This window comes from Ochlerotatus camptorhynchus, unplaced genomic scaffold (assembly GCF_037179485.1).
Source record: "Ochlerotatus camptorhynchus isolate MF236.1 unplaced genomic scaffold, CSIRO-AGI_Acam_v1.1 ptg000082l, whole genome shotgun sequence".
In the NCBI taxonomy this organism is placed as follows: domain Eukaryota; kingdom Metazoa; phylum Arthropoda; class Insecta; order Diptera; family Culicidae; genus Ochlerotatus; species Ochlerotatus camptorhynchus.
The window spans coordinates 3,526,743-3,533,343 of NW_027040572.1; the positions used below are offsets into that span (position 1 = coordinate 3,526,743).

The following is a 6,601-nucleotide window of genomic DNA, read 5'->3' on the forward strand; positions in this document are numbered from 1 at the left end:
CCATGGCAGTGGACTTGGATACCAGCGTTGCCAGATATACTGATTTATCGAAATTTATACCGATTTTCGAACTTGATATCGACGTACAGATATGGTTTGTTAGAATACTGATTTTTTAGGTTTTATACCGATTTATACCAATTTTTTTAATAATCGAAATGATTACCTACCCGAGCTGAAGTTTAGTCAATCTTCCCTTGGAATTTTGTTCCACCTTGCCCCGTAAGTTATTTGCTGAATCCTACGGGAAAGTTATTTCAACTTCACTTGTAAGTTTATTCTGGCTTCCCTCGAAAGGTTCTTCCGTCTTCTCCCGCCAGTTTTTCGTTCAACTTCCCCGGCACTTCAGAGATGCTTAAAGTGTTTTATTGCGGTTCCATTTTTGCTTCAGGAAAACTGCAGAAACTTTTAAGAAGATCTGAATCTTCAGAATAGTCCAGCCTTTTGGGTAAGTTTAAAAATCTTTCAGGGTAAGTCCCGTTAAATTAAAGAAAGATTTATTAAATTCGGTTAAAATTCGAGAACCCGAGAATTTCAGGAAAGTCCAGTGAGCTCCAATGAATCTAAGGAAACATCCTAAATATTTTGGAAACTTCATAATAGCAAAGCACTTCAGGAAAAAATAATGGTTTTCAGGACTGTTCCATTTTTTTCCTAAGAAATTCAGAGAACTTAGGAATGCTCTGAGAACAACAGAACAGATCAATTATTTAAAAGACATTGCTGGAACTTCAAAGGAGTTACGAGAAACTCTGCGATTTTCCGAAAACTTGAGCAAAGTAAGAGAAGTAACATGAAGATTAGAAAATTGTAAGATCATATTAAGGGAAGTTTCGAGAACTTTAAAAATTAAAAAAAAAACTAGAAGATCACATAACTTAAATGCTGATGTTCCACTAGTTTCAAGAATATTGTGAGGGCACTTAAGAAGTTCCGAAACCTTCATGAAAGTCCGGATACCTTCAAAGCAGATTAGAGATTTGCTGGTAGTTTCATTATAATCAAGGAAGTTCCGAGTACTTCGAGGATGATCAGAGCACTTTTAAACAGCCCCATAAACTTTAGGAAAATTGCAAGAACTTTCAAGGAGTTCTAAGGAACTATGTGCATTTCAGGAATGTTCAGGGGCATTGTTGGGTCTTTGGGGATGTTTTATAAAAATTAGGAAAATTACTCAGGATCATTAGAACATGTAAGGAACTTCAGGGAATGTTGTGCTAACATCCCCAAGAAATTTCATTCTTGTGAAAATTTTCCCGAACTTCTCCTTGAAGTTTATTTCGACTGATCCGTAAGCCCTTTAACTTCCAAATTTCTCGATACATCCATCTCCTTCAAATAACCAGAAAATTCACGGAACTCTACTCCTAATTATATCCTTTGAATCCTTGAAATTTCTTTGCAATTTTCATGACAATTAGAATCCATTGAAATTATTTTCAAAATTTTCATTGAACTTAAAAATTATACTCAGAGCACCCATTTTAATTCTACTTATAATATTTTTTGAACGCTTTTCTGAATTCATTTGGAATTCTCCTATAAATTTCCCTGCTAATCTCACGATTCACATTAAATTTTTCTCAGAATCACCGGGGAATTCAATTCAAACATTTCTTTCTGCTTCACAGAAATCCGTTGGAATTCATTTCAAAATTTCTCACATTATCTCAATATTATCTTGGAATGTTGGTCACAAGTCATAATTCCCTTAGAAATTCACTCATTTTGTTTAGCATTTGTTTGGAATTGACAGTCTAATTTCTTTTAAATCTTCCCCAAAGTTGGAAAGTATTCTCGGTTGTATTTAATATAAATCCTTAAAGTTTTAAATCCCTAAAAATTCATCTAAATTCAAAAGTATTGTTTTTTTTTCAGTGTGAAATTTGGAGTCAAAATTTTTCAAAACCTCTTTCTTTGAGTCCCAGATTGTGTAAACCACCAGCCTAACGATTTTCCCGTTGCATGTAAAATGGCTTAAGCACCACTCCCAAGAGAGACCATTTCCAATGTGTAGGTTGCCTGTAGGGTCTCATACCCTTCAGATTTGAGGTTCTTATTTTCCCAGTTTGGGCGGAAAACAAATACTGAAGCTACCCAGCTACTAAAATGCAAATGATGAGAGAGTGACCCAATTAACGAACGACCAGTGTGAAACTTAAAGAATGCGAACAGTGATCATCACGGGCCAAACCTCTTCATTCACTTCAAACCAACCCGTATCTGATTCGGGAGTGTTTCAGTTGGGTTCGGAGTCAACTTCTCCAGTAAAACATCTAAAAAATAAAATCTACAGCGAAATCCCGGTGATTTGAAATTCCTCCAACCAGATTCACTTTCCACTCATCAAGGCAAATTTAAAATGAACTTTTTGGTATTTAAAGGCTTTATTCAAACATTGCCTATGCAATTAAAAAAAAATCTTTTATTTCATTGGGTATTGGGTTTATTCACAGTATACACAGTACAGTATACATATATCAACAGTGAGCATGCATAAGGGCGTAAACGCGATGATCGATTCTCTTCGTCGATTTTCTCTTTTGTTAATAATTCGCTAAAATTAACGTTTCTCGGTGCGTTTGCTGTTGCTTTTGAAAACCAATACAACCTGTTACAACTCTGCATTGAACAAATTATAGCTGTAGCAATGCAAAGAGTAGAGTGAATATACCTTCAGGCGCACGCGCATATTCTGGTCAACTCAAAATTGAATCGAATGGACTCATCTCAGCGGCAAGTAGGGCTACTCAAAATTGAGTAGTTTTATGTTGACTCCTAGGGGAAGTACAACTTGATCTGCAGTAATATTTGGTGTAAAAATTGCTCAAATTGGTAATTATTATAATTTTTAGTATAAATATTAATGATATTAACTGTCAAGCGAACAGCTTCAAAGTAAAAAAATAACAGTGTAACTTTAACGCATACACTCAATGACGTTTCACCGTTGTTGTTTATGTTTACTGCAGCTTTCATTATTGCCTAGATTTTCGTTTTCGATAACTCTAATCGATTTCGACTTCGACTTTTCATGATAAAAACCGTACTGGACGTTCCTTCAGCAGCAAAATTGGCCAGTTGCAGGCTCATGGCAAATCGAGGTAATACGACCACAGAACCATCACTCTGGGACTCCGTTTACAGGGGAGGCGTAGTCAGTTGATTCCCGTTCCATCGGAGGACAGCACATTGATTCGCAGACGATGAAGCATTCGTGGAAATTAATGACTATTTTCTGGGACAGAAGTGCGACCGATTATTTGCACTGAGATCAGCTAACAAATAACGCCGAATTTTTTAGAACAAGGAGCGGATTTTGGTGGTGGTGGCCAGCCAGATCATCAAAGAATGACTTGCATCTGGTGTGAAATGTGTCAAATGTACACTTCAAACCAAAAATAGTCAAAAACAAAAAAACAACTGTCAGACTAAGTTTAAGATTCGCAAATATCACACATATTAAAATATTTAATATTTCCACCATCGATATTGATGCTGATACTTGGACCTGTCCTTCCCCTAGGTTGACTCACTTTTGAGTAAACGACGTCCTCACGTAGACTGATTCAAATCCACTCTGCAATATTTGGTTTTTATTTTGATTTTATTCAAGGAAATGAAAATTGTCTGGGCCGGATTCATTCTACCGCAGCAGAAAATGGTTCAACGCCATTGCCCTTAGCAATTCCTACTTACCTGAAGGAATTTCCGCCGGTGTTGAGTGAAACATTCGCCCGTTTTCAAGGACATTTCGTCCAACATGGTTGACCTTTTTTCCAAGTCCAGGATTTTGCTGACTGATTTGTTTTTTCAGTTTGACATTTCTCGTTTACTCAGTTTTTGACATGTCGAAACATCGGACGAAAGTGAGTACGATCAAGCCAGTGACAAGGGTGACAAGGCCTATACCACAAACGAAGTTACAGACGACTTTCTCCGAAGAAATGAATTAAAATAATGTGGTTCTCTGTAATAGAATTTTAGTCCACCTTCCGCCCCTCACCGCCAGGTTCGCTAGTATTTTTGTTTTGAATTAATTCAAGTTGGTTTTGTGTGCAATGATCTGGCAACTCGTGTCCTTGCTCGTGTTGACGGGGTACTGTTTTCTCACTCATCGAAGGAAATTTTGATTAGAGTGAGAAAGTAAGGAACAGTCAGTGCGGGAGCCGTGTGCGTTACTATAGGTGCGGCAGAAGGAATGTAGTCGACTCTGTCGTTCTCACGGTGTTCTTACGCATGATCCAACGTTTCGTCACACTAGATTATGCATAAGAACGTCGTGATAATGCAAGTGCTGGCTTGTTTCCTTCTGCCTCACCAATCACATTGATCACAGCACATACGATTCTCCGTCGGTTCGTGGTGCATTGTGCATTCTTTGTGCCATACCACAAGTCCAAACACTAGAAGTTTTGGAAGGTTCTCCCTCAGTACCTGTAAGCAGTGTGATACCAGCTGACATTCGCATGGGTAGAGAAATCCGGAACATTTTCTCACTTTTGAGCATCAACGTCAACCCGGTCTCGAATCGCATTTTCGCTTGAGGTGGCACCGTTGGCAGTAATCTATTGCGCCGTGGGAAAGACCTGCTTAGTGCACTAGTGCTGGAAAATTCTGCAAGTTCGTCATTAAAATTAAATCAACTTTTCTTCGCTGTAACGTACTCCGGATCAGACTCGCTGGTGGAACGTTTTCGTGGGACCCAAAAAGCTTCAGTTTGAACTGCTTTCCAAAAGATTTCTGGGCAGGCGTCTTGGGACGCACGATCTCCACCGAGGCATCCGTTAGCGTGTTCGTGTCGGAGCGGATGACCTGTTTGATCGGCTACAATTCTACCATCGATTTTCGGCCCTGCTTTTTGTTTAACTTCACACGATAGTTGAAATCGAACACGGTCGACGATCCGGCGGAGGATGCTTCGTCTTCATTCTCCGAAGAAGTCAACGATTTGATCTTTTCCGAGCTGAGCTTCTCGAGCCTTACGACCGGTTTGACTCGAAGTAATTTTTCGACGGAAGTTCCTCGTGGCAGTGGAATCTTCTTGACCAGTTCCTCCAGACTGATTTCTTCGCTTCGAAGAAACGAACGAGGAAGAACTAGATGAAGACGTGGACAGCCGTCATTTCGACGTTGGTTTCTTTCGTGTAGAAACCAGATCGGAATCGCTGTCGTCACTGTCTATTGCGGTTCGTCTTTTCTGAGATTTGCGTTTGGTCGTCAATGCAACTGACTCTTCAGAATCTGAATCATCCGATTCAATCTGACGTCTGCCACTAGATCGGCCCCTAGAACTCCCCTCTCTGCTATCGTTACCGGCTTCCGCCCATCTTGCTGCTTCCACTCTTCGGGAAGCCTCGGCTAGCTTCAAAACCGCTTCCGGCGTCTTTCGGGCAATCGGACGACAAAAGGTGAAAACATAGTTCTTCGAGGGAACCTCCATGCACTGATCTTGGCGACAAGTCGAACCGCACGTTGCACAAAGGATCAGATCCCAACGCTTGCAATCGTCGTAATCTCGCCCATACCGACAGCGACACTCTTCAGCGTCACACTCCGAAGGACGTTCCAACTGATCGTTGAATACATTCGGTTCCAGCTCCCACGAGGCATCCCTCGAACAATTAAAATAAAATATTCAGTATTCAAATACCGATTCACCCACCTCCGCCGCTTCACTTAATTTTCCGGAATATAAATGCCACGCTGATGGATCTGCTGACTAAAGTCGTCCTTGTTGCACAAAGGGCAATTGAAAAAGTACCTCGCCGATTGGGCAAACTGTGCCACGTAGCTCCGATGGAACCAGCCATTCTGACAGCACGGGGCACGAATCGATTCGATTCTAGGAGTGTTTCACCTTATCCACAAGCGCTACGTGCTTATCGCACCACGACTGGAACGTTTCCACGTAATGCGACAGGCACTCATTCTGCATCCCACAAAGCGTATGGAATGAACGGAAGCACTTCTTCGCGCAACACCAAACGTTTGCATACCGTTCCTTGCAGATGTAACACTTTTGTCCTCGGATACGAGCTTCCTCATTTCTGATGTCCTCCTCCATGAATCCGAAGATTCCCTCCTCGTCTTCAGGTAACAAGGTACACGTAGCAGGTATAATGACTAGTTTTGCCACGTCTAGTAGCCCGGTCCAGAATAGAGCATCGCACCATCGTACCGCAATCATGCTCAAACGCGTGACATACAGCATCTTTAGCCGAAATAAATAATAAATTGAACAAAATTGGTTTCATCCGATCCTCCTTCATTCTCACCATCTCACCTTCAGCACGTCGATCGATTCGATGGATTTCGGGATGATTTTGGAGTAAATTTTCCTCCTTCAGATCGCCCTCGTCGAGAGCTTTCAGTTCCTCTACGGAGGAGCAAATGCATACCGAGTATGGCCACCCGAAAAAAAAATAATTATAATAAAATAACGAAATTACAATGATTTTTACGGTTGAATTTCGGGCACATTATAAATTTATTGTTAAATTATTGGACGGGTGAAAAAATAAATTTCGTTTTAAAAGATACAATTCTCAATGAAAATTAATTTGATGAGATCAAATTTGTTCGAGAAAAATCAGTTTTT

The 6,601-nt window shown here is 40.3% G+C and overlaps 1 pseudogene; it reads right to left on the minus strand.

The window, feature by feature from the left end:
• Window positions 1-4,183: 4,183 nt before the first annotated feature.
• LOC135698095 (transcriptional regulator ATRX homolog) lies at window positions 4,184-5,722 on the minus strand (annotated as a pseudogene).
• Window positions 5,723-6,601: the final 879 nt, after the last annotated feature.